The sequence below is a fragment of the Erythrolamprus reginae genome, chromosome 3 (assembly GCF_031021105.1).
Source record: "Erythrolamprus reginae isolate rEryReg1 chromosome 3, rEryReg1.hap1, whole genome shotgun sequence".
Taxonomy (NCBI): domain Eukaryota; kingdom Metazoa; phylum Chordata; class Lepidosauria; order Squamata; family Dipsadidae; genus Erythrolamprus; species Erythrolamprus reginae.
Genome location: NC_091952.1, coordinates 217,738,730 through 217,765,271, shown reverse-complemented (window position 1 = coordinate 217,765,271; position 26,542 = coordinate 217,738,730). Strand labels below are relative to the sequence as shown.

At 37.1% G+C, this 26,542-nt stretch overlaps 1 long non-coding RNA gene across 1 annotated transcript in view; it reads left to right on the top strand.

The window, feature by feature from the left end:
* LOC139165048 (uncharacterized) overlaps positions 1-26,542 on the top strand; it is a 213,169-nt gene that overhangs the window by 14,564 nt on the left and 172,063 nt on the right. The window contains exon 2 of the long non-coding RNA XR_011558734.1: positions 24,885-25,017. This is a non-coding gene — a long non-coding RNA (uncharacterized lncRNA). The remainder of the gene's footprint in view (positions 1-24,884; positions 25,018-26,542) is intronic.

Genomic DNA, 26,542 nt, shown 5'->3' with positions numbered 1-26,542 from the left:
CAGTTTGCCCCTTTTTTCACTGTCACATGCACGGGGGTGAAGGGATTGTGCGCATGCGCAGGGGACAGCACAATGTGTGTGTGTGTGCATGCGTGGGGAAAGGGAATGGGTGTGGACATGTGCACGCTGGGACGCACACACTCCCCCTTTTGGCATGCAACCAAAAAGGGTTTGCCATCAGTGGCTCAGTATGTAGATTTAACATACAGTGAAAAATACTTTCTTTGTGGTTGGCTCTGGGCCAGCTCCTGCAACGGGGAATTTGGATGTTGGCTTAGTAGAGTCCTCAGGTTCCCAGACACTTGTCTTACTGCCATCAGCTTCGGACAGTGAGGATTCCTTGCCAAGGTTAGACGCTGGAGAAGAATAATAATCTTTAGATAGAGAGATGGATGCAGCCAGCCCATTAGTTAATGACCCCATTATCGGACTCGGATTTGCAGGATCGGTGGATAGATGCCAGAATGCGCAGGCTCATGGCTAGAAGGGAACAACTGCGTAGGTATCGTCGGAGATAAGGGAGAACACCTGTGGCTGGGGCAATTAGGCTAATGGGGCTGCTGATAAATTGCCAGCATTGCAGAGAGCGCGTGTGGAGAAGGATACGTTATGTTTGCATTTTGTTCCTGGCTTTTCACAGACTCTTGGGGATATTTCATAGCTAAGTAAAAACTTGTGGACTGTCTGGAAGAGGTCTGGCTATAACGCTTCCACAGCTGCTCTTATCTGCTTTGCTTGTTTTTGTTCTAGCAACTTTCAAGGATTGTTATCTGTAATTTGCTCAGTTTAAAGTGCGTTGCACAGCTGTATTTTGGATAAGCAGCTTTTCTGTTTACTTTACAACAGCATGTGTGTTTGAATTACATTTCTGACTTAATTGGGGCTTGTAACATGAAGCCCGGTATAACACTTTCCCCCAATTTTTTTCTTAGATATCACCACTTAAGACCAGTAGTGGGTTCTAAATCCCGTCGCTACTGGTTTGCTAGTGTGTACACTTCTGGACATGCATAGAAGCGTCCCTGGCAGATGGATGGAGATGGCCGCCACTGCCACCACTACCAGTTTACTGAACTGGGAGCAAACCACCGCTGCCCAAATCTAAGGTTTTCTATCTTCAGTTACCTGGAGGTGAGCGTGAGATTTTTTGGTGAAGGAAAGACTACAAGTTGCTAGACACAATGCTCCCATAAAGCTCTTCACAATGAGCCAATCCTACCAAAATTATCTTAGGAGTGATTTATTTTTGTCCTCTAAACGCAGCATGCACACATTTTTAATTTATATATTTAAGTGATGTAATTGTAGGGAATAGAATTTGGAGGAAAGTTGGACGTTGCTGTACATACACACAGACACACACGAGACAGTGAAGTGGAATGTTGGATTAGAGCCAAACTTTTACTAGATTTACTACCAAATCTTTTGCCTCCCTTATCAGCCTTTGTTTCAAGTCTTAATTTTGTACTTTGTTGTTGGAGATCATGTTTCTTATAGATTCTTATAGATCACTTGTCTCAGTCTAGTGCAGTGGTCCCCAAACTTTTTAGTCCACCACCCCTTTGGGACTACAAAGTCATCCTCACTGCCCCCCATCTCCACCCCCCTCAGGTGGGTGTGGCCTGATGGTCAGGTGACTAGATGGGCATGGCCAATTTGTAAAATGTGGTAAAACTCACTTTACAATGTTCTTGCTTAGCAACCAAAATGCTAGGCTCAATTGTGATCATAACTCTTTCTTTTTTTCTTTCTTTTTTTCTTTTCCTTTCCTTCTTCCCTCTCTCCCTACCTCCTTTCTTTTTCTGTCTGTCTTATACACACACACATATATGAAGCAAGTTTATCAAACATTAAATTATAAAATTACCAGATATTTTTTTAAAAAACCTTTGTGGGTTGTTATGTTATGTTTAGTCATAATAGAGGCACTATCCAATTGAATGCCATTCCATGCAATTCCATTCCATATTAGAGACATTATAAGGAAGGAGAATTCTATTTAATCATAAAATTCTACTGTATTTTGTTTGTTGGGAAAATAATTATTAATGCACTTTGAAATAATATCTGTATCTTCTAATTTCAATTAAAGCCTCAAAAAATAAAAATGCAGAATGTTATATCAACTGATCCCAACTACCTACTCTTAAGAATTTGCTTCCTTCAGATCTTCGAAATGATGACATTTTAATGTTTTTGTGCATGAGAATGAGATTATAAAAACATTTTGACTGCGCTTCAGAACAGCTGTCAGATGGTTTTAGGCAGTCTATTAATCCCTTGGTATATCACTGAGCAGTTCTATGAGGCTATGGTTTTGTTATTTTTCCCGCCTCCCCCCCACAGCGTTTTCTAAAAATTGTGAAAATATAGGACTAAAATAAAAGGACTAGAATAATAGCATTTCTATATTTACAGAAATTTCTGAATGAAGATGAAAGGAGCAAAATAGATTAGAATTTTGAAAGTATATGAAGGTAGTTTTATTTTTCTATCATGCTATTTCCAGATTTAAATTACTTTCAGAATTTTTTTAGACCCTGTTCGGGATTTTCTCTGATTGCTAAACAGATTGTTAGGAGTTGTTAATGTTACTATAATTTCTCCCATCCTTGAGTCAAAAGGAAAGTATATTGCTATACGTTGCATTGCTTCTACATCTAATTTTAAGTGTCTTGGCATCAGGGCTAGGTAGCATTAGTATCCTCACATGAGTCAGTGGGAACAGTTTCATCAGGGGTAATGCATGGTAGATTCCATGCAGAGTGGGTTCTAGCAGAGGTTGGGCTACTAGCCAGAACACCCAATTGGGCTCGCCTCCACAGCCTCTGCAGCTCTGTGTAGAAGAAAAAACCTCGCTGGAGCATGGGCACATCTGCGTCTCCGTGCACGATTTCTCTACCTGCACAGGCGCAGAACCATAACTCCACCCCTGGTCCTACCTTACCTTGCTGCTAGTTCATTTCCTCCTGCACCATATGGGTGCACCACGTGGGCCTGTACACTCCTTGTTTGCCGCAATGCTGATTTTTTTTTAAAAAAACAAAAATTTAAAAAAGCCAAAAACAAGATGGCGGCACATGCGCAGTGCCAGAAACTCAGCTTCTGTGCATGCTCAGAAGAAATCTCCCCCAATTTAAAAAAAATTATGTAACATCATCATGACATCAGTAAATCGCTATCGCTGTAGGCAAACCGGTCCAAAACAGGAGGAACTCACCTCTGATTCCAAATTGTGATTTCGTATTCCATCCAGCATCACCTGTCGGCAGAAAACCCAACCACCAATTTCTCTCCTGAATGTGCAGCACATCAGGTTTAGGGATTAATGTCCTTTTAAAAAATGTACTCATTTTTAATTGTTATTATTATTGCATGCTCATTTTGTAAATCAATTTCATAGATACTTAAATATCTGAATAATTGAAACAATTGATTTGAAATACAAAACAGAGAAATTCAAACCAAAACACTCTCAGTGCCTTTATTATTACTCTTTGGATTTTTCTCCCTCCTGAGATCAATTTTCTGAGGAAATCTCTTTTGATCAGGCAAAGAACCTCTTTTCTTTTCACTTCCTGTTCTTCTTTGAGTGTGTGAATTTCAAAGGCTTTCCTGAATTGATTATCATCCCAGCACACACATATGCATGTGACTTATATGCACAGCCAGCAGCGTGTTTTCTGATTGACATTGCTGAGAGTAAACAAAAAAAAAAGTCTTTTTGCAGCCAAAAATGCCCAAGGAGGTACAATGCCTGGCAATCCAATAGAGAGGGGACATTTTTAGTAGTCTGGCAGATCACTGTCCCTGACTAGCTCATCTCCAAGCTTGTCCTAGTGTCGGCTTAGATTACTACTACTAAGGATGGCTCTAGGCGGCCTTAGCAGTGTATTGGGGATGACGTGAAGAGAAGGTTAAAAGGACACATCTCTCAAAAACAATTAGCAAAACACATTTCTGCAGTGGCAGGCATGCTGTGAGTCTGAGCCCTGAGAAATAATGCATTTTCTTCTGTATCCAGTACAATTTACCTGACTTTGAGTAGCTGCTTTTAACTGGAAATACTAAATGGATCGCTCATATTCCATCTAGCATAGACTACAGTGGTCCCTTGACGTTCGCGGGTCCAACTTTCGCAAAAGTCTATACCATGGGTTTTCAAAAAATATTAACACCACAGGTTTTTCTGCGGACGCCCGAAGTACAGTACTGTGCGTTTTAACTCTCCTCCTCCTCCCCACCCCCACCCCGGCCGTCCTGCATCTTTAAATAAAAGCTCCGCTTCTGCCCCAGCCTCCTGATCCCTGCCCTTTAATTCTCAGAGCGTTGGTGCGCTCCACTTGAAGCTAAACCTTACTGCAGCCCGCCACCGCCTCTTCTTCCCCTACCGACCTAAGCCATCTGCCGCCCGCCACCACTGTCTCTTCTTCCCCCACCCACCTAAGCTGACTGGCCTGGAATCTCGGCTTCGAGTCCTGGCCTGGATCCCTCTTCCCTTGAGCTTCCCCTTCCCCTGCCCTGACCCTGAGCACCGGCAACAAGCGTAGCAAAGCCTCCGGCTTGCTGCCCCGTTGCCCCTGCAGGTTCTGGGGGTAAGTGAAACCAGGAATGGAGGAGGGAGGGGGAGGAAGGAAGAAAGGCAGGGAGCATTTCTACTTCACGGAAATTAGACTTTCGCGGCCGGTCTTGGAACATATCCCCCGCGAAAGTCAAGGGACCACTGTATATATTGTGGCTGGATATCATGGTTAGAGCATCATCTTCAATGTGAGAGGTTCTAATCCCAGTTGGTATCTACCTAGTATCCTCTAGAACTCCACATGCCTTCCTCAAATATAACAGTGACACAAATCAAGAAGGTAATGCCATTTCAGCCGTCACCAGGATTAACAATGTCTACCTCAGAGGTTGAAAACCAGGGACAATCTGATGATAAGTGTGCCACTGGAACTAACCATATGTGGATGAGACAAAGGAACCTGGAATTGAGGAAATGCTGCTACAAGAGTAGACATAAGAATAAAAGATCTATCAAATGTGTGAGGGAAATATGGATGAAGATCTAGCTAATTATTCCACATGTCAATATAGTGAAGAGGAAACTGCTCTCACAACTTGCACATGTGCAGAAGCATCCTGGGTAGATGGGCGGAGCCTCCCGCCACTGGTGCTACCACTTTTAAGAACTAATTTGAACCAGGAATAACCACCGTTCACACACACACACACACAGCCTCCACAAACAAATGTACCGTATATTCTGAGCTATACTATACCAGCATTGACTAAACAGTCTCATATCTTGGGATTTATTTTTCAGTTAGTATGAAGGAAATTGGGTTACTTGCCTATGGAGCAAAATAAAAGGAGTTTAAATTGATTGTTTTCACATATAGTACAATACAACCCTGAATATTTTGCTTTTTAGAAACCCACAATATAATTTATACCACTCCTTTTTCAAACATGTCACTTATCCATTTATGACATTGTGAAAACAAAAAAAGTTAATTATGAAAGGGAAAATTCTTTAGAGTTTTTCCAACGAAAATTTAGTCCTCCTTAGAACTAATCCTGAATCTCCAATTTTCCGGTCTGTTTTGGAAGGAGGTAAATGAAATAATTTCATTTTTTTAAAAAAGTTCTTTATTACATATATACACATTTACACAAGATAAATGTTTTACATCATATATTGATAAAAAGCCAAATCAACACATAACAGACAAACAGACAAACAAAAACAAACAAACAAACAAAAGGAATTCTTAAAATGTAGTTACTTATTTAAGTACATTGTTAGCAATATCTATTCGTTTAGATTATATAGTATTTGTACTTATATTCCCTTTAGGAGGTAAGTTATGGATGATTTTTGATTTTAAATTATTTTCTGGTGAAGCGTGTTATAACCTCAGTATTTACCATTTTCTCTTGTAGGTTGTCACTATTCTTTAAATCATTTATTTTTTTCTTATCCGCCTTCTTTCATTCATGTTTAATTTCTTTAAGATCATACAAATCTTTCTTTATAAAAAATTTTTTTGTGTATATATCTTTTATAATTTTTCCTATGTAATAAAAAGGATATACTGTAAAGTATTGTTAGTCTTGTGTTTTCTTTTGAGTTTTATCTCTTCTCTTAAACCAATCATAAAGGTATTTCCAGGTTTTATTATGTTCGGAGTCTTCTTTGTTTTTTAATTTAATTGTTAGTGCATCTGATTCAGCACAGTCTAAAAATTTTTTTATTATCAAATCGTCGTCTGGGGGTTCGGGTTGCTTCCATTGTTGGGCTATTGCTATTCTAATTGCTGTCTGAAGTAACTATGTGTTTTTTCTTTATTCTCCCATAAGATAGCATGCCACCCAATTCTCATATCGTGTCCTTCTAGTATTAATAATCTTTTGTTTTCTAGTTTAAACCATTCTCTCAGCCAGTCCATGATCGATGCGTTGTAATATGTTTCAAAATCAGGTAGCCCAAATCCTCCCTGTTTAATATTATCTTGTAAATATTGAATTCTGATTCTAGTTTTTTTCCCAGCCCAGACAAATTTTGTAATCATTCTGTTCAATTTTTGGAAGAAGCTTTTTCTTAGTATAATTGGGATCGTTCTGAATAGGTATAATATTTTGGGTAAGATGGACATCTTAATTGTTGATATTCTGCCTATGAGTGAAATAGGCAGTTTATTCCATTTTTCTAGTTTCATTTTTATTTCTTTTAATAGAACTGTATAGTTATCTTCTTTTATTGTAATTGCTTTTGCCGTTAGTTTTATTCCCAAATATTTAAATGTTTTAACTATTTGTAGGCCTAATTTATCTTCTAATGTTTTCTTCTCTGTATTTGTTAAATTTTTTGTCAATATTTTAGTTTTTTGTTTGTTAATTTTTAGTCCTGCTACTTTGCCAAATTCATTAATCTCCTTTAATAAAATTTCACCTGATTCTATAGGATCCTCTATATGGAATACTAAGTCGTCGGCGAAAGCCTGAATCTTGTATTCCTGTCCCTTCAAATTCAACCCTTTAACATTTTTATTTGACCTTATCTGTTTTAATAAAATTTCTATGGCCAGGATGAATATTAATGGGGAAAGCGGACATCCCTGTTGTACTCCCTTTTCAATTTTTATGTTCTGCGTTAATTGACCGTTTATTATAACTTTTGCCGATTGTGTAGAGTATATCGTCCTAATTGCTCTTACAAATTTTTCTTTAAATTTCATTTTGATCAATTGGTTAATAAAAAATTTCCAATTCAAATTATCAAATGCTTTTTCCGCGTCCAAGAATATTAAAGCCAAATTTTTTCCTGGGTTTGCCTCGTAATGTTCTAAAATATTTATTATGTTTCTCAAATTATTTTTAATATTTCTGTTTGGTAGGAAGCCGTTTTGATCTAGATGTATTATTTCATTGATTATCCCTTTGAACCTTTCCGCTAATATTGTCGTAAAAATTTTGTAATCCGAATTCAGCAATGCAATTGGTCTGTATTGTTTTATCAAGTGTCTTTGTTCTGGGTCCTTTGATATTAATGTTATTAACCCTTCCTTCCAGGATTCAGGTATTACTCCTTTATCTAGCACTTCGTTTAGCATCTGTAACAGTAATTTTTTGACTGGCTCGTGCATTTCTTTGTAAAATTTGGCTGGTATTCCATCTACTCCCGGGGTTTTATTATTGTTTTGTTTTTTGATTGCTAACTCTAGTTCTGTCATAGTTATATTTTTATCCATCCTGTCTATGTTACTCTCCGATATTTGAGGTAGTTCGGTCTCGTTTAAGTACTGGTCTATGGTAAATGAAATAATTTCATTCTCCTCTTGCATTCAGTAATAAGTGTCCATCCATCCTTTGGACAACATCTCTTGCTTACCTGTTTTAATCCTATTTAATGTTTATGTTCATTCCTAATATTTAAAATGCTTTACATATTGCGGAGTTGTAATAATCTAAAAAAGACTAATAGTATTATTAGTTTAGTAATAGGAACATCCATGCATTCTGTAAAATCTGCTTCCATATAGCCCACCGATCAAATTATTTTGAAGAATGCTGCCCTAATAGCTTCTTTTGCAGTTGGTTGGAACAATCGTGGATCAAATAATGGAGCAACAGAGGTAATAGATCTTTTAAATTATACCACCTTGCTTGAGTTGTAGAATGTGTGACACATTAGAGACACACTTCTTGCTGAGCAAACAGTGTGTTTTCCCTTTGCTTAATGTTGGACACACAGTCTTTCCAAGTACTGTATGGTAGAACTTTTTGAGTTTGAATATTTATTGGGACTGTTTGGTAAAATCACAATGCAAACAACAGTGATGAAAACAGGGAGTGTATGGGAACACAAACTTGCATTCATGAAAGAACTGCTGTATAGTTGCCAGCTTATCCCTGCCAAGCAGTCAAAGTGAAGCCTGAGAAGGGAGTACACCGCCAAAAGTTTTAGTTTTGTGATGAGATCACACGTAAGTCAGGGATCTCTCGGTACCACCAATCATCCACCCCTTTCCTTTATTTTTGACAATGGCTAGGAAGCTGATGTGAAAGGGTCTCAAAGACTTACTGTTCAGTGCCAATGCCAATAAATAATGAAGAATAGTTGTGTCCCTATTTACTCTTGGCTTGATTTTTACTGTCTATTTTTATAATACAGTATAACAATTTGAGTGTAAGGAATTTAGTTTATCACTAACTTGGAACTTATGTTCTACTTACATTTGATTATTTAGTAAAATATAATATTGGTGTATTGATGTTCCCGTGTAGATCAACAATTGAATTTCTGTTGCTGAAATTTTATGAAAACATTCTTTTGCATGTGTAAGCTGGTCAGTATCAGGGTTATGAAATCATGATAATGTGGGTTTGCAAACCATTGCTTGTAGTAATAATAATCATTATTCCTACCATGAAAAACACCAAAATTGAGAACATTTCAAATATCTTTACTGGATGGGACTTGAGATTCCACTGTATATTAGTGGTAATATTGAGGATAAATACATGTTTTCTATCTCATTTACAAGTGGACAGTGTGTTGTTTTCTAGTTGCAAATTCAGCTATTTTCATAATAATAAATGGCAATCTTTCATTTAGCTATCCTATGTTTGGATTTCAGGAATTAGTGCGTTAAAACCGGATGTCGGCTGACTCAAAGGAAAAAAGGCAGGAAGCAGCTTTGTATAAAAATAGTTTATCTCTGCTCAAACAGTTAACAACAGAACTGGGGCTGACAAGCTTCCTTTTTTATGGGGAAGCTGAGGGGGAGGACCAATAAAAACTATCCAAAACTCCCGCGTACTGGCTGTTTAAGTTTAACTAATTAGATAATAGCCAGGGCAGTTATAAACCAGGATTTAACACCCCTCCCTCCTTAGAATGCACAAGTATAGTCCTTTAGATAGGTGGGGCTCCGCCAGATCCACCCAGATTTTCTCAAAACTGGTCCTGGAATTGAAGGAGGAAGAGACTGAAGGGTGCTACTCTTGCCCTCCACTGGGTCAATGGGAACTGGCATCCTCAGAGGCGAGAACGATGCTGGCAAAACCAACTTAGCAGACAAGGGTGCTGGTGGAAAACGCGATGAGCGAGGGTTGCAATCTGAAGGCTGGCTGGAGTAGGTGAAGGTGGCATACAAGGAGACTGGGTGGTACCAGGTTTGTGGCGGCGAAGCTGGTTTATGTGCCGTCACCAGGTTCAACCATCTTCTGACAGAACCTTATAGGAACAGGGTCCTGTTATTTGAGATATGTGTCCGGGGACCCACTTAGGCCCCATCCCTAGATTCAGTGCAAAAATGGGACCCCTCAAGTTGTAACAGTTTAGAAGTAGCCTTGCAGGATTGTTGTAAGTCCACATACCCAAGAGCTCAGAAGCTCTTGTCTCATTCAATGCAATAGTAAGATTGAACTCTTTTTTTTTTTGCCAATAAGCATCTCTGGAGCTGCAGATCTTGGACCCCACAGATCAATTGATCAAGAAGGAGGTCTTGCAGATCTGTGAATTCACAGCTGCAATTTGCAGAGCAGCAATATAGTTGTTTATCAATTTGCCCTCCTTTTGGAAACGTTATCTGAAAGCATGTCTTCTTGCCACCCTAGAGGCAGGAGAATAGTTTTGAAGCTTATCTATGAACGTATCCCAGGAAACAAGATACACCTCCTGAGGAGCAGTAAGGATCGTGCACTGGCTTGTTTAAGTTCAACCAATCAGATAACAGCCAGAGCGGTTATAAGCTAAGATTTAACACAGTGCACCTGCATAGAATCAGAAATAAGTTTCAATCCAAAGAAAATTCTGTTTTATTTGTGACTATAACTCTGTGTATGCTTACATGCAAGAAAGTTTTTTTTATTTTATTTTAGGTCACGTTAGGAATCATACAAAAAAAGAATCAGTCTTTGAACAGAAAAAACAATTTTCAACTTTTTATTATGCAGTAAATTTTACAGATTGCTTTTAAAATAGGTCCAAGGAATATGGAGAGTAAAGATGGCATGGATGGCAAAAGTAAACAGGAAAGCAACCCACACAATCTAATAGAGCCCTTGAAAATACGATTGATTGATTGATTGATTGATTGATTGATTGGACTTACTGTATATGTCTCCCTTCTCCGAAGACTCAGGGCGGCTGACAACATATAAAAATAATACAAAAACAGTTCTAAAGCCCAATTATAAAAACTAATATAAAAAACAGAAGTCTAAATAGAACCAAATAACCACATTCATTCACATCACAGTCCTACTGATGCCTGGAGCAGAGTGTTAAAGCTCAAATTTAGAGTAGGGCCAGTTCAGATCTTCAGGAACCTCATTCCAGAAGGCAGGTGCTTTTACAGAAAAGGCACATTTCCAGGCTACTGATAGATGGCACTGTGCAATTGAATTTTGCATGATTGAATTGGGTGAGCAGATAATAGGGAAAAGAGGTGGTCCTTCAAGTAACCTGGCCCTATGCCTTTATAAGTTTTTTTATTTGTTTGTTTGTTTGTTTGGATTTATATGCCGCCCCTCTCCGAGGACTCGGGGCGGCTCACAGCATGTACAGAAAAACAGGAAACAATAATAACAATCCAATTATACCTTAAAAAAATAATTAAAATTCTAATTAAAAACTATCAATATCAAACATTCAGCAATCAAACTAAGCATTCATCAGTCAGGGGGAAGGTCTAAGGAACACCAGGCCTGGCGGCAAAGAGGAGTTTTTAAACTTTTTTGGAAGGCAAGGAGGGTGGGGGCAGTACGAATCTCTGGGGGGAGCTGATTCCAGAGGGCCAGGGCCCCCACAGAGAAGGCTCTTCCCCATCGTCCCGCCAGCCGACATTGTTTGGTCGACAGGACCCTAAGGAGACCAACTCTATTGACCAGCAACTTGATTCATACCTGGAAAGAAACTGGCAACTAGTGCAGCTCACAAAGCAAAAGTGTTACCTGGGCATACTGAAGCATAGCCATCATGCCCATACCACTGCATTCCAGACCGGTGGAAGCTTTTGGGGTAGTCTTCAAGGGCAGCCCTGGGTAAAGCATATTGCTGCAGGCAAGTCAAGCAAGCCCCAGCTGCTTCTTCATTCCCTGCTGTCACCCCTACCTTCTCAGGCCAGGGTAGGAGGGGAAGGAGAGAGGCGGAGCCAGCCAGTGGTGGATCACCTGATAGGGAGCCATAGCAGAAGGTCCAAAGAGCTGCATGAAGTTCCGGAACCCCAGATTGCTGATGCCCGGTTTAGAGTCTCTTGCTTAAGTACGAGACTGGACTAGAAGACCTCCAAGATTCCTGATGATGATGGTGGTGGTGGTGGTGGAGGAGGAGGAAGAGAAGGAGAAGGAGTAGTAATTGTTCATTTTTATCTCATGGCTTAATTGATAAAGGACTGCCAAGCCTGATTTAATAGCAAAAATTAAGTAGGTTTCAAAGAAATATGGATTTTAAAGAATAAGATGGATTTCAGTAAGGAGTTTCATGTTAGTCTGGAGTAAATAAAAAGTCTTGCAAATTGTAATAGGAATCTCCCATAATGAGTTACGGCAGAGCCTCTTGGTAGAACATTTCCCCCAGATCTTTTAGCACCTGGACTGAGTTGCCATTTTTGAAGTAATCTTTCAAGTGATTTACCGCCACCCTTCTTCTTATCTCTCACATCAACATTTATTCCATTAGTGTTAGTCTCTATCCTTTATCAAGAGGAAAATGTTGGTTCAAGACACTGAGAGCATATGCACCAAGACAAATTCCTTGTGTGTCCAATCACACTTGGCCAATAAAGAAATCCTATTCTATTCTATTCTGTATTATAAAGACTGTATTCAAGTCAATTTATTGGCACCCACTTCCCACTGATATCAGTGGAAATGTTTGGTCATAATTTACATGTATGCTGCTGGTTTTAGTGAATATTAAGGGTATCTAATTTTCTGTCTAAATCAATATGTGGTCCTTTGTATAAATACATATAAGCTCTTGTCAAAATAGAAGCAAAAATAACACTAAAGTGGGAAACGCAAGAAAAGAAACAGTGAAATTAGCAAATAAGTAGCCATTGTCTTTCCTAGCATAGGTAGTTCAGCTTTCAGTTTCTTGTTTGGTCCTGACAGTTGCTGAAATACTTTCCTTTGGCCTTCAGCCACGATTTGCCAAAAAAAGGTCCGCTGTGATGCTAAGACTTACATTCAGGACAGTAGCCTGGTAGAAATTCAAAGGAATGGGAGAGCCGGATAAAGTTTGGTTTGATCTCCAGCCACTAGATGAAAATTGGTTCCCTACTTACCTCTTCCTACCTCATTCCTCTCTCTTGTATCCGTCTGACTTTTTGAAAAAGATATTGTTTATTTATTTTATTTTGTCAAGACTATCTACGATGACAGAAAAAGTGTAAACATGATTGTGAATCTTCATCCAGATCACAGTCATAAGAACAACAACAGGGAAATTTTGCAAGCAGTATTTTCTGGAAGTAGTGATTGTGGCACAATTTCGCAGAATGTTTTCTTCAGAATTACAGTTAACCCCATAGCTGGGATAGACCAGCATAAACACAAGATGAAATAACAGACTAATAATATGGGCTTACTCTAGTGCAGTGTTTCCCAACCTTGGCAACTTGAAGATATTTGGACTTCAACTCCCAGAATTCCCCAGACAGCGAATGCTGGCTGGGGAATTCTGGGAGTTGAAGTCCAGATATCTTCAAGTTGCCAAGGTTGGGAAACACTGCTCTAGTGTATAACACGAGATAATTACTTTTAAGGCATAGCCTTCACTTTGCAGCAGCGTCCTCTGAAGACATTATTTGAAATTACACTGAACTGCTAGCCTGAGTCATTATCTTCTTAGGTAAAAACTTTACAGAGTGCAGAACCTATTTCACTTGCTGCTAGGATTCAGTTTTGACCCAGATGTTATATTTGGAAGGTCAATTTTATTACATACAAGGACATGTTACATTGTAATTTGCCATAAGAGTTGCTGTAGTTAATAGGATTTTAAATTAAGAACTTTCAGTATTATTTCCTATCAAGACCTGCAGAAAATATTATATATCACTGTTCCATAAGTTAGCAAACAGTTAAAATACTTGAAGTTTCATGTAAACAACTTCTTGGACTTGCACAATATTTGATGAATGGGTAGGGTGTGTAATGTCACTTGAAGCCAAGTTCTGCCCAGTGATGTCAGCAACACAGCCTGAGGGCAAAATCTTGTCCTAAATATTAAGTCCAAAGGGATTATGCGGTCACCTAATCCCATTCACTCTGTTTTATAAAACAGACTTTAGTTTTATTTACCTTTTAAAAAAGAAGTGTCGTAGAACTCCTTGGTAAATTGTCTGCTTTTCCGTCATAGTTTTTCAAATTAAATTCTATTGTTGTCTGCTGTTGCTGTTCAGCATTGTAAAGACAGTTTTCCTAGCCTGCCACAATTCTGTTGTGTTGATTGGGATTGCATATGGACTAAGGTTTATCACATCTAGAAGGGATCAGGTCAGCATCCGTGCTTTTAAAGAAACCCTTGCTATGTAATGACCACTGCACGGATAAAATGAATAACTTATTTTGTCTTTTTATCTTTTCTATCTCTACTTTATATTATGTTAAACATACTACAATACAATACTATATTTGTATGACAAATAAATAAAATACATTAAAAAAATTCAAACAGGTCCTACAATATTGGAGTAACTGAAAGAAAAGAAAAAAAGTGTGAGGACTGCAAATGGAGAGAATGCAACTCCATCCCACTGAATAACTGCTGAAACATTTATTGTTGCAGTGGTGAAGTTATGGACATTTCTGGTACTAAGATGTGGACCTTACTTGTTAAGCAAAATTGATTTTTTAAAAAAGTAATGAAGAATTGTTAAACTGGTAGGATGCAGTGGAGAAAAGGATCATATTGCATAATATTTTTCAAGAGGTAAATATAAGTGCATTGATATTGGATACATATATGTGTATATTTGTTGCGTTTTCTTGTACCATTAAATGTTCAACATGTTTCCCATATTTTACATAGGAAAAAATATTTGGGAATAGCAGCGTGACTATAATTGCAAACAAGAGGTGTATCACAATGGTCATATTGATCTATCTTAGAAGCTTATGCTCTTTATAGCAATAGCAATAATCATGCAATTTTTAATAGCCGCCCAGAGTCATATTGGAGTTGGGCAGCAGATAAATACAAACAACTAACTAACTAACTAACTAACTAACTAACTAACTAACTAACTAACTAACTAACTAACTAACTTTTACAGCTATTTTAATAATTATTACCTGGCCAGTTGTACAATTTATTATTTATAGAGGGGCAATGGTAAAATCCCACCCCATTCCAGGAGAAATATTATTTCTGAAAGAGATAGTAGATGCTTGGAACAAACTTACAGCAGACGGGGTTGGTAAATCCACAGTAACTGAATTTAAACATGCCTGGTATAAACATATATCCATCCTAGGATAAAATACAAGAAATAGTATAAGGGCAGACTAGATGGACCATGAGGTCTTTTCCTTCCGTCAATCTTCTATGTTTCTATGTTTCTATTATCCTTTAACTGCTGTTCTGTTCGGGTTGTATGTGACCCGAAGCCAAGTTTGAGTCCCTGTAAAAAATTTTCCCTGCATATCTGAAACTTGAAATTTCATGTAGTTTCATCATTTCAGGGGGTCTCTCTATGAGAATTTTTTTGGGGGGGTGGGGGGCTTAGTTTTTGCTGGGCAAAAAAAGTTACAAATCTTCTGTTCCCGGGTCACCCTGACCCGGACCGAAAACTCTTCATTTGCAGTGCTTATGTTTGGTCTTTTTGAAAGCTTTTTTCACTTGGAAAGTAGTCTGAACATTTCTGCACACAATGATATGAAAATTGAAATGAAAAAAGTAATTCTTATTGGTTTATTTTGCTGATATAATGCACGCCCCCCCCGTTTTTGTGAAAGTTTTTTCAATTTATGGATAGTTTTGCTTGCAAAATGCATTCTATTTTACTGAAGTTGGTGTGGGATTGGTAGCTTGAACATTTCTGAATATAAGAAAAATATAAAGGAACTGAACAAAATGATTCTTACTGGTTTTTTAACATCAGAAATAAGGCCTCCCCCCCCCTCAGCTGCTTGCAACCATTTTCACTTTTTATTTTTTTATGCTCCAAATCCGAAATATTCTTTAAAATCTTAGGCATTCATTTACTCAATTTAACAATGCTGACCATCAAAAAAATATTTGTGGGGGTGGGGGAAAATTTTTTTTTCTGGGCAAAAAAAAAGTCACACTTAGTCTGTTCGGGTCATATAGACCCGGACCAAAATGATTTTTTTTAGGCACTTGAATTTGGTCTTTTTGAAAACCTTTTCAACTGGAAAACTAGTTTGAACATTTATGAACATAATGATATGAAAATTGAACTGGAAAAATTGAGACTTATATTTTTATTTTGATCAAAAAGCCCCTCCCCCCATCCTTTTTTAATTTCGTGTCAATTTCTATTTTTTAAGGCTACAAATCCCTAAGGAATTTTCCCCCAAAAGGTTTGATATACTAAATTGAACATTTCTGAATATAAGAAAAATATAAATGAACTGAAAGAAATGGTTCTTATTGGTTTATTTTTGCCACAAAAGGGCCACCCCCCCTCGGCCTTGCTGTGTGCCATTATTGTCACTGTTTATACATATTTGTCTAGAAATATTTGGAATATCCTTTTGAAAATCAACCACATTGTAGCCAGAGAACTAATTTTATGAAACAAATCCATTTTACTAAAAAAAAAGTATGTAAGTTTGAAATTAACAGCATAATTTTTATATAAATTGAAATAATTGAGGCATACTTTATGTGCAAAATAAACCAATATGCATCAATTTTTCCAGTTCAATTTTCATATCATTATGTTCAGAAATGTTCAAGCTACCAATCCCACACCAACTTTAGTAAAATAGAATGTATTTTGCTAGCAAAACTATCCATAAAGTGAAGACTATTTAAAAAAAACGGGGTGTGTGTGCATTTCATCAACAAAATAAACCAATATGCATCAATTTTTCCAGTTCAATTTTCATATCATTATGTTCAGAAATGTTCAAGCTACCAATCCCATACCAACTTTAGTAAAATAGAATGTATTTTGCAGGCATAATTATCAATAAACCTAAAGAAAATTCACAAAAACGGGGGGGGGGAGGCATATTTATGTGCAAAATAAACCAATAAGGATTAATTTCTTCAGTTCAATTTTCATATCATTGTGTGCAGAAATGTTCAGACTACTTTCCAAGTGAAAAAAGTATTCAAATTGACCAAACATAAGCACTGCAAATGAAGAGTTTTCGGTCCGGGTCAGGGTGACCCGGGAACAGAAGATTTGTTACTTTTCTTAAACAGAACAGCAGGGTTAAAAATTATTACAAGAAGCTGTTTGTTACAACTCTTCAAATCTGAAAAATTCAATTGGGGTTTCATAGTTGCATTATAATTATTACCTCTATACACATTGGATTGTAACCTGCTTATCTATCAAAGATGTGGGATTTTTTTCTTCTTTTTATTGAATATCGGTATGCTTTCCTGTGCTTTAATGTAACTTCTTTCTAAACCTGAATTCCTGTGATCTCAAGTTTCCTAAATGGAGTGTTTATTTCTGGTGGCAGTAGATTTATTGCCACTTCTGTAATTCATGAGCTTCAGGTTTTGTGGGGCTGGCCCTAATTTGTGTATTCATCTGAAATTCCTTTTGAAAATGGGAGAAAGGAGTAAATTTAGTTTTATCTGCATTAAATCTGATGAAACTCAGGTGTGTAAGTCAGCCACATGCCATTCTCTATATAATTTGTGAAACATTATCACTGAGTCTTCATCATAAAAGCCAATCTTAGCCTCCCAGCTAAGTAATCAGTTTTGTGCAAATTCCCTCTTATGTTATTTTATTGAAGTCTGTTTAGGAGTCAGGAAGAAAATAATAATGGAGTGAAGCAGTTAAAACTCTTTAACCATAAGTGATGCTTCTTTATATCTTGTTAAGTCATAAACAACAACACAATAGGAAGCAACTTTTTTCAGCATTAATTTCTTTCATTATAGCTACTCACTTTACAAACTGTATCCGAACAACAACAACAACAAAAAATCAATCCAGGGGATGTCAATTAAAGCTTATTTACTTTCAATGGAATTAATTGTCCCTAAATCCAATATTTACATGGGAATGTAATATATATTAATCATCTAAAAATATCACTTTCTAATTAACGTACTCTGTTAAAATAATCTATTTTACTTAAATTCTTTGCTTTCTATTTGGTTTTTGTGTGTCTGTCTCTATCTTTCGATGTATTTTTTATGCTATAGTGGTTCATTATTTAATGATATAACATATACCCAAATGAACATTATGCACAACTGAATTGCTTAAATGCAACAACTTTATCTTATCTGTTATACTGCTATACAAATCACTGCTGAAATCTGATTTCTTTATTAGTGCTGCAGTCCTACTTTATTTATAGCAATAGCTACAGCATTTAGACTTATATACTGTTTCATAATGCTTTTACAACCATCTCTAAGCAGTTTACGGAATCAGCATATTGTCCCCAACAATCTGGGTCCTCATTTTACCTGCCTCAGAAGGAAGGAAAGCTGAGTCAACCTTGAGCCAGTGATAAGATTTGAACTGCTGAACTACCGCTAGCACTTAGCTGAAGTAGCCTGCAGTGCTGCACTCTAACCACTGTGCCACGAGGGATCCCTTATATAGATTGTTTAGAGGAGGAGTGATGTGTGTCAGGCCTAACTTTTGATTCTATTGTGTAATATTGTGTAATATTAGTTGTGTAATATTAGGAAAGCTAATCATTCTGACCCTTCTCCTTTTTGCCTGTAAAAATAATCTAGCAAAATTTACCTATTATACAAGGTATGAAGTAGCCAGATGAAATAAATTAGAATGGTAGATTTGCTGTTAAATTTTTTGTACCATTTAAAACATATTGTATGTAAATAATGGAGGATTATTTAGAGTCAAGAAACCTATTTATCTTGATGTGAGACAGAAAAGTTCCTGTGAGTTAAGAAAGTTGACACAGAAATTATTTAGAAATATTATTTTGTATATTGAGTTGTCGAAGCGTGGAACTCATTACCGGACTCCATAGTGTCATCCCCAAACCCCCAACACTTTACCCTTAGATTATCTACGGTTGACCTATCCAGATTCCTAAGAGGTCGGTAAGGGGCGAGTACAAGTGCACTAGAGTGCCTTCCGTCCCCTGTCCTATTGCTCTCCTATATCTCCTGTACCTTTCTTCTATTCCTATATCTCTTCTTCTATTCTTTCATTGATATGTTCTATTACTATACCTTCTTTTCTATTATTTCTTAGATATATTTTACTATGAGTATCTCCTCTATAACCATCATGTATTTTACTATGTGTATATAGATATATACCCACTAAAACCCTCATTGTGTATTGGACAAAATAAATAAATAAATAAATAAATAAAATTGCATTTGTAAGAGGTCCCTGCCATCCCTTGGATGGGCTTATGTAGTTTATCTTTTCAGATCAGAAACTTTTTTCCTTGACTTTTTATAGTAGGAACTCTAGGGTTTTGCTATTGTAAAACTATGTTAAGTTCTGATGTATAGCTAAGTCACTCATGGTGACTGCTAAACTGTGATAGTGGGTACTTCCTTTTCACTTCACTTTAATCACTTCATCTCTAACATTATAGCTTTACATCTTGTTAATTGCTGTTTGCATTTTAACTTCTTCATTGTCTTTTCCTAGTCCATTTAAAAAAGATTATTAGCTTCCTGACTCGCTCAGTGTATTCATCAGTATAGCGCGGGATAGGCAAGGTTGGCTCCTCGATGACTTGTGGACTTCAACTCCCAGAATTCCTAAGCTAGCATGATTGGCTCAGGAATTCTGGGAGTTGAAGTCCAAAAGTCATAGAAGAGCCAACTTTGCCCACCCCTGGTATAGCATGTTTTAGAAGAATTCCTAAGATAGCAGATCATAGAGGCTCACTGAGAAATATGGATATAAAAATCTAAAAATTGTTTCCACCCCCCAACATATACATATGTATGTACGTATTTAAGTTATGTGTATGTATGTATGAAATAAAATTGAACAGATAGCTAAGGAAAAAAATGGAGCATGCCTCCAAAAAATCAATCCAGAATTCTTATTTGAGGCACAAATGACCAGGGTCAAATTATCATATTTCCAACACATTATTTAAAGACCCAGCTCTCTGGAAAAGGCTTTCAATGCTTAGGAAGGTAGAAGGGAAAAGAGCAAGAGAATGACAGTAGGAAGGTGGATGGACTCAAAAATGGTGGTGATGAGTAGACCCTTGGAAAACCTGGAAGATCATGTCAGGACAAACCATACAGAAAATCTATGTATTGTTTTTCATTTCAAATAACAGGAAGATCTTAATTTTTTCCATTTCATTTTCCATTCCATTTTTCCCCTCGATTTTCGCGGGTTCGAACTTCGCGAAAAGTCTGTACCACGGTTTTTCAAAAATATTAATTAAAAAATACTTTGCGTTTCCCCCCCCCCTATACCACGGTTTTTCCTGCCCGATGACGTCATATGTCATCACCAAACTTTCGCCCACCTTTAATAAATATTTTTTAAATAAACTTTAATAAAGAAACATGGTGAGTAATAATCTAAATGGTTGCTAAGGGAATGGGAAATTTCAATTTAGGGGTTGAAAGTGTTAAGGGAAGGCTTGTGATACTGTCCATAGCCAAAAGTAGTGTATTTACTTCCGCATCTCTACTTCGCGAAAATTCAACTTACGCGGGCGGTCTCGGAACGCATCCCCCGCGAAAATCGAGGGAACACTGTACTCTACTTATTGAGATTTAATAGCACATTCTTTTCCTTTGTTTGCCTTCTTTCTCCTAATACTAAAATTCCTGTAATAATTACTGTATGTACACTTTTATGTATACACTTCTCTAATGGGAAAAGGAAGCCTCATCAATACGAATTTTGAAGTTAGCTCTGGGGATTCACAGAGAAAGCTTCAAAAGCTCCAGCTTGACCCCTAAGTCAACAGTTTCTTCCAAACCACATATAATTAATCAACTTGGAAAACATCTCTATGTTTATATTCATGTTCCAAACATTTAATTTGTTTGTTTAGTTGTATTTGACTAACTTGTTTTGTTGTTTTTAACATTTCCTACATGGACTTCATTTATTCAATGGTTCAACGCTGTTCTTGGGGGATTTTTCTCCCAGATAAATCTTTAAAATGGTTAAAATGGTTAAAATAAAAGCCAGATATAATTGTTTTAGAAGTGAGATTTGCAGGTTTTAATAGACAGGCTAAAACTAAAGTTTTACCATTAGACTGTGTTTAGTAACATACAGCATAAACTTTTTGTACAGGTTGGGTAATTTTATCAGATTTAAATAACTTGAATCATATTCTAAATTTATTCATTTATAATTATTTGATTATTTGTAATTATTTATAATAATCAAATAATAATCAAATTTACTCATCTCACTAAAAGCGATTTTGTGTGGCATACACAAAACCTCCCAAAATCTACAGAAAGGATTCTTGAGCTTGTTGTGTAAGGGAAAGTACCAATTTTGATCACAGTAAGGGGGTTGAAGAGATAGACTTCATTTCCCAGTAAGAGGTCCTAGTCTTATAATTATTTAAAGAAAAACAAGTTAACATAGCTAGCTGTTGCAAGTATTAAACAAATCTCTTGTTGGGCCTAGGGATATAATCCAATCAGCGTCCAATACTTTCACGTCCTGTTGATTTCAGCCAGGGAATTAAGCATGGGTTTTAATTGCTCCCATGAAAGTCAAGAAGAATTAACGTGATTTAATGTTGTTGGACACTATTGTTTCTAGTTTGATTGCTTTTAGTAGTTATAAATAAACTTTATGGCTTGAGACATATAAGACTGTTTTCAAAATATTCACACTAAAATCATGTGATATCTGACAGAAACAGTGTCTTGGTAGATTTATTACTGCCTTCAAAAACTTATCAAAGCAAAATGACTTTTGTATAAAGTACTTAAACCTTGCTTTCATTTGTTTTAATTGAATGTGGAAGTAAAATATCTGGAGATAATATGTTCATTTTTATCTGTCACACAAAGAACAAGCTTAGATGTGATGAAATGGATCCAATTACTTATGCTGACTGTTAGATAAACAGAAGAAAACCTCTGATGACATTAGTTGAAGTCTTGTTCCCAAAGTTAATTTCAGAAAACTCTTTCTTTGTAGTCAGACCTTTAATCCTCGATAGAGGTTATAATAATACTTAAATCAGCTCTACAAGTCTGAGAAATGGCAGTCTATGCATCAGGCACTGAATTTTCACCTCACTATTTATTTTAAATGTTATTTTATTTACAGTGCAATCATAAACATGTCTGTTAGCAAGCATGACCTACTGAATTCAGGGGGGATTATTCTTTGGCAGCTCATAATTCTGTTCATTTGGTTATAATTTAATTTTAAAACATTTTTTAGCAATAGCGCTTAACATTTAGACTTATATACTGTTCTATAGTGGTTAACATCTCTTATGTGATTTATCATGTTAGATTATTATTATTATTATTATTATTACAGTGGAACCCCGACATAAGAGCTGCTCTACTTAAGAGCAACTCGAGATAAGAGCTGGGAGGGGAGAGATATTTTTGTTCTACTTACAAGCCCAAATTCGAGATACAAGCGCCAAGGAGCTGTCTCCTGAAGCCAAACGCTAACTTCTGCGTTCGGCTTCAGGAGACAGCTGCGAAGCGGCGCGCGTGTTTTAAAAGGTTGCAGCTGGCCTGGGGGGCTCGGGGGGGTGCTTGCAGCTTTCTTTCTTGCTCTTTTTCTTTCTCTCTTTTACCTTCCCTTCCTCTATTTCTTCTTTTCTTTCTCCTTCCCACCTTCTTCCCTCCCTCCCTCCCTTCACTCATTCCTCTCTTACTCTCCCCTTTCATAAGTTTCCTTGCTTCCTTCCTCTGTTCCTGTCCCTTCCCCCTTTCTTTCTTTCTTTCTTTCTTTCTTTCTTTCTTTCTTTCTTGCTTGCTTGCTTGCTTGCTTGCTTGCTTGCTTGCTTGCTTGCTTTCTTTCTCTTTTTCTTTCTCTCTTTTACCTTCCCTTCCTCTATTTCTTCTTTTCTTTCTCCTTCCCACCTTCTTCCCTCCCTCCCTCCCTTCACTCATTCCTCTCTTACTCTCCCCTTTCATAAGTTTCCTTGCTTCCTTCCTCTGTTCCTGTCCCTTCCCTCTTTCCTTCCTTCCTTCCCACCCTCCGTCCATTCATTCACCCATTCCTCTCTTGATCGCTTAAAGCCGGTCCCTGGTGCAAAAAGGGTTGGGGACCTCTGTCCTACAGGATTGGGTGGCAGAGAAGTTGAACATATGTAAATTTAAAAGTTTAAGAAAGTTTACAAGTTAAGTGAAAGAAACTTCATTATTCATTTATATGTACATGTACATTTCTTCATTAAAAACATGTCTTTCTGCATAATTTAGACTAACTTTGTGAGTTTTTTGAGGGCTGGAACCAATTAAAATTATTTACATTAATTCCTATGGGGAAAAGTCGTTCGAGATAAGAGCTGCTCGACTTAAGAGCCCAGGTCCGGAACGAATTAAACTCGTATCTCGAGGTACCACTGTATTAATAATAATAATAATAATTAGATTTGTATGCCGCCCCTCTCCGAAGACTCGGGGCAGCTCACAACAGTAATACAAATAATATAGTAGTGGAACAAATCTAATATTAAAAAACATATAAAACCCTATCATTATTTTTAAAAAACCAAACAACACATTCATACCAAACATAAAACAAAGTATAAAAAAGCCTGGGGAAAAGGTGTCAGGAAGTTGTGGAAAAATATATTTACTTCTTTATACTACTACTACTGTGTGTCTATACTATAAATACAATAAACTAGTATCTTACTAGTACCTTGCTACAACTATCTTAGTTCAATAACTCACAGGAACCAACTTGTACAGCATTTCAGCTTCTTCAAAGCATATTTCCACGAACAGCAACAGCACACTACTAACAACAGTGAACAGACAGAGGGAGAGAGCAGGGAGGTCTTGCTTACTTAAATACTTTTTCACATAATTACTAGGTTGCTGCACACTCAACCAGTGTTCTCTCTAAATTTTTTTGGGGGTGAGCGGAAAAGTATAGTGTCTGAGCGACAGTCCCTTCGGGACTGGGCGGCACAGAAATAATAATAAAATTTCCCTCTCGGCTTCTGGGCAGGTTTGGAAAACTCTGAGTTGATGATGATTTTTAAGTGAGCGATTGCTCACTGCTCAGCTTAGAGGGAACTATTTATTTATTTATTTATTTATTTATTACTTGGATTTGTATGCCGCCCCTCTCCGAAGACTCGGGGCGGCTCACAACATGTAAAAAGACAAATCATAAGTAATCAACAATTTAAAATTTTAAAGATTTAAAAACCCCCACAAACTAACAGACTCACACACAAGCATACCATATATAAATTCAACGTGCCCAGGGGGGGGATGTTTCAATTCCCCCATGCCTGACGGCAAAGGTGGGTTTTAAGAAGTTTACGGAATTACTCATCATTCTTAACTGAGGCCTACCTTCTGCATTAAGATATTACCCAGGGATTTTTAATTCCTGACACCTACAAATCCTTGACACTCCTTGCTTAGGACTTCCATCGCTTCCTGCTGAATGATCTGCATAGTTCTGGAATTACGATAGCAACTGGGACTTACCATTACCAAGTGATGAGGTTACATGCTGTGCCTTATGATTGCATAGCTTAGTAATGGCGATCTGGGAGCCAATTACCTATACAAATATCAAGAGTTGCTTTGATACCTGGCTATATAATGTGTTGTCGCTCTTCTATCTGTCGCTTTTCCACTATATCAGTTCCCTACTTTCCTTCTGATTTGAGGCTGATCATAATTTATTATTTGAACTATGATTAAAACTATATTAGTATCATTGTTATTGTTATGTTATCTCTTTTCTCTAAGCTTGTAGGCATCATATATGTAAAATATTACTTGCAACCATAATTAGATTAGGCTAAGACAAAGTGACTAGCTTAAAGTAGGTCTGGAGCTACATCTTAACGAGAACTTTGGTATTTTGCCGTCTGTCCAGAACCTAAGGAATAATATATCCTGGCAGTTGCCTAATGTACAATGTGAGAAACAAGACCTGAACAAAAACAATTCCTCATATATAAGTTGCCTTGTAGTTCAACAGAAGCTGAATGACAACTATTATATTGTCTGAAAAACCAGTGATGCAATGTTATTTTTTTACTTATTTTACTAGGTTAAAGTGGGACATGAAATTACAATTGGAACAGGATCCAAGAAGAAAATAGCAAAACGGAATGCATCTGAAACTATGTAATTACAACTTGGCTATGAAGCCTCTTCCTCTACTTAAAGAAGAGCCAGAAACGGTAAGGGTTTGTTCAGCTACAAGAAGAGAAATGCCATTGCCTTATGCTTCTTCAATATTTGTTTTCTACATATACTCAGTACAATTGCTGCTACAGTTATTTGTGATCTTCCCAGCCACATTCTGACAAGCAAAATAAATTTGGGAAGTTGGATTCGCTTAATTTTATAATTTCCTTAAACACCACACTAAAATGGCTGTAAAATCAATCTAGTCATGTGATGATTCATTTAATGCAGAGGTTTTCAAACTTGGCAACTTTAAGACTTGTGGACTTCAACTCCCAGAATTCTCCAGCCAACTATGCTCCAACTTCTGGGAGTTGAAGTCCACAAGTCTTACAGTTGCCAGGTTTGGGGACCCTTGATATAATAATGATGATAATAATAATAATAATAATAATAATAATAATAATAATAACAACAACAACAACAACAACAACAACAAAACAACAACAAAACAACAAACCTATTTTTAATAATAATAATAATAATAATAATAATAATAATAATAATAATTATTATTATTATTATTATTTAGATTTGTATGCTGTCCCTCTCTGAAGACTTGAGACATTTAATGACTGCATTTCTTAGCAATCAAAAATTTTGGCCCCAATTGTGGTTATAAGTTGAAGAGTACTTGTATGGCTATTGCTTTTTATTCGTGTATGGCCTTCTCCTAACCATCTGGTTGACTACTGGGGGAAATGGCATAGTAGAAGCACATACCACTCAATTGTTCTCATTGAAAAAACTGGTGCCCTTATTTTCAAAGCATCACACCTCCTATGTGTACATCAATAATATTTAATAGTAATTGTATTCTTTTGTATCATGCACATTTAATGTTCTTCTTCTTATGTATATTTGCCAGCTAGGGCAGGGATGGCGAACCTATGGCATGGGTGCCAAAGGTGGCATGTGGAACCATATCTGCTGACACACGATCCGTTGCTCTAGCTCAGCTCCATTGTGCATGTGTGTGCCGGCCAGCTGATTTTTGGCTCGCACTGAGAGGGCATTTTTGGCTTCCAGGGAGCCTCCAGGCGGATGGAGGAGGGCGTTTTTACTCTCCCCTGGCTCCAGGGAATCCCTTAGAGCCTGGGGAGGGCAAAACACAAACCTACCGGGCCCACCAGAAGTTGGAAAACAGGGCATTTTTTCCCCTTCCCCAGGCATTGAATTATGGGTGTGGGCACTCACGCATGCGTGATAGCACGTGCACATGCTCTTTCAGCACCTGAGGAAAGAAAGGATTGCCACCACTGAGCTAGGGGATGAAATGGTCAAATTGTTCACTATTCAGAATCAAAAAGTTAGCGAAACATTTGTATTTATCTATTTTTAAATCAGCTGTATAAAAATTTTAAGTAAAAGATATATTTGATATAACAGGATGCAATAATACAAATGAAGTAATAATCTTTTTAAAATGCAATCATTTTAATATTTTAATTTAAAAAATGTGATTCTGAAAAAAAACCCAGAATCAGTTGCAAATGGTGATCATGTGACCCCTGTACC